Raw genomic sequence first — 2,784 nt, forward strand, 5'->3', positions numbered from 1 at the left:
TAAGGCCTAGTGGTTAGTATGATGGATGTCACTTAGGGCTGAATAAGGCCTAGTGGTTTGTATGCTGGATGTGATGATGGATGTCACTTAGGACTGAATAAGGCCTAGTGGTTTGTATGCTGGACTATGAATCTGAGATTCTTTGGTTTGTGCCTGGTTACTGCTCCCCAAAAAATTGCATTTTGTGGCTGTGGATGCATTATAAAGGTGATGGTGAAATTACACTATTTGGTCTGATAAGAGTAGTCCCATAGTTAGCGATAGCTTGCCCGTCCTCTAGTATAACACTTCAAAATTAGGGACAGGTAACACAGTCAGTTCTCAAGAAGCTTTTCTTGAAATTCAAAAACAAACAAAATTCTGAGCTGAAGCTGGAATATCATGAAAACCTTCAATCCTAATTTACAAAGCAAGGTAAATAGAAAATTGTGAAATTAAAAACCTGCAAATAGAGATCATAAAAAAAAAAGAAGTAAGGAAACAAGGCTATCCATGTTGCTATCTAGAATTTCATTTGGTGGAGTCAAAATAGGGATTTGTAGTTTGAGTAAATAATATCTACAGTATTTCCAACCTTATTTCCTTACTTTTCTTTACAATCCTTTTTTGTGTTTTTAAATTCAAAAACAAAGGAAAATGTCATTGAATGGATTCTTATAAATGATTTTATATTAGTTGTCATCACTAGGGTATTGATTGATTAAGAAAATAAAAATATCTCCATATAAATATTGTTTAATATTTTAACAGTACTATTAAATGATTGTCAAAATAACAATATCTCCATATGAATATTGTTTAATATAGGATTTAACAGAACTATTAGATGATTGTCAAAATAGCAATATCTCCATATGAATATTGTTTAATGTAGGGTTTAACAGATGATTGTCAAAATTCATAGAATCGTATTTTAATTGAAGGAATTGTGGATCATGTGAAATTATAGTGCTGTCAAGTATTCCAGTTTTGGTGGAAGACCCTCAAAAATATGAATTGACTCCCATTTTCTTAAGTAGAGAAGAGCTGTGTAATATCAGTGTAGTCTGCTCATAAACAAAGGATCACTCATTGAAATCTTTGGCAAGATAATACTAGTACCAGTGATAACTTATGATGGACAAAATTTGTATTCTTGGCATAAGTAACATCTTATGAATATATATATATATGTTTAATGGGGGCATCTGAATGAAATAAGTGATTATTAACAGGCTAAGAGCTCAGTGTGTAATGATCAACATTTCCTGACAGCAGCAAACATTAAAATTACTGCAGAGCAGATACACATGTGTGAGTGAATTGTGATGAGATGAGCAGTCAGTTTGATTTCTAATATTAAAGATATAAGGTTCTACAGGAGGTTTAATTGTCAAACAAGTTTGTTCTTCAATGAAAAACTATTGGGTATGTATATATAGTATGATTGTGAGCTGAAATTAGTGATGATTTTCATGGGCATTTATTACAAATTCATATTTTGTTGTAATACAGGGTAAACATTTTGTAACAAGATATTTCATGAAAAAGTTTTGACAGGTCTGAAATTACACACTGTTTTACCTTTTTATTTCTATTTTTTTTTAAACTATGATTTTATAATTTGGATAAAATGTTACTTTGGATTTCAAAGATGGATAGTATTGAAAACAGGTATATATTATTCCGACTATCATTGTTTGTTCATATATGTGTCATTTAAATGGTATTAAACTGATTTATCCCAATTTGTGAGTTGAGCTTCAAGAATCATGCAGATTGTTACAAGAAAATGATAATTTTCCCATACTTAGTTCTGTGTATTGGTCAGTGAAAAAATAGGCATCAAAATAAATGGTGAAAGCTGACGAAAGAAAAAGAAATTACTTGTAAGTGTAACAAACTTAAAGAGAAATGACCAGTTCGTGTATTTTTGAAAATATAAAAGTTGACTGAAAATTTGTAGAAAATTACATTATTAACTTAGTAAACGACAATTACCTGATGATGACAAAACCTGATGTCAAAATGCTGTACATATGTTATTATGTTAAACTTGTAATAAAGTTTTCTTCATTACCTATTCAAGCCATCTTCAAACTTGATGTAAATATGTATGTATGGAAAGAGAATCATTGCGAGCATAATGACAGTAGAAGCTTGTTCAATTTAATGCAACACTAACTTTTTAAGTTTCAGAAATGTAGAAGCTGTTCATATTTTTATGATCAACTTTTAGATTTATCTTAGTTCCAAATTTTCTGCTAGGCCTAATCTTCAGATACAAGAGTGATTGTAGTCATTCCAGAAAATGTTTGGGGAGAAGATATAAGTGTAGTTTAGTAATTGTGGATAAACTATAAAAGTAACAGTGTTACTGTTACCTTGATATTTTATAATTATTATTATAGCAGAGAATGTATCATTGTATTAGTTTTCTTCAAGTACTTTTTGTGTAACCCTAAAATACGACTTGTTTTTAAAGTACTTGCTATTGGTTGATTCACATATTGCATCAAACTGAGTAATTTTATTATTGTGCTCATTACAATACTCAGCTGATCAAAACATTTGAGTGAAACCATTCATTTTCTGAGAAGACCCAGTAGTAATTAGTGGGATAAATTAATTCTATTTTGTTAAAACCCACAAACAATTTGGAGCATAAACTGTTTAGAAAAATGTGTTTAAACAGCTGATGGGTTCCATGTACACTGTACTGGTAATTATAGGGTTAAAAATGTTTTGTCACTGAGCCTAATAAACTAAAGTGATAGTTAGAGTGGACAATCCAAACAGTAAGTG

Source organism: Limulus polyphemus, unplaced genomic scaffold (genome assembly GCF_000517525.1).
Source record: "Limulus polyphemus unplaced genomic scaffold, Limulus_polyphemus-2.1.2 Scaffold1825, whole genome shotgun sequence".
NCBI lineage: Eukaryota > Metazoa > Arthropoda > Merostomata > Xiphosura > Limulidae > Limulus > Limulus polyphemus.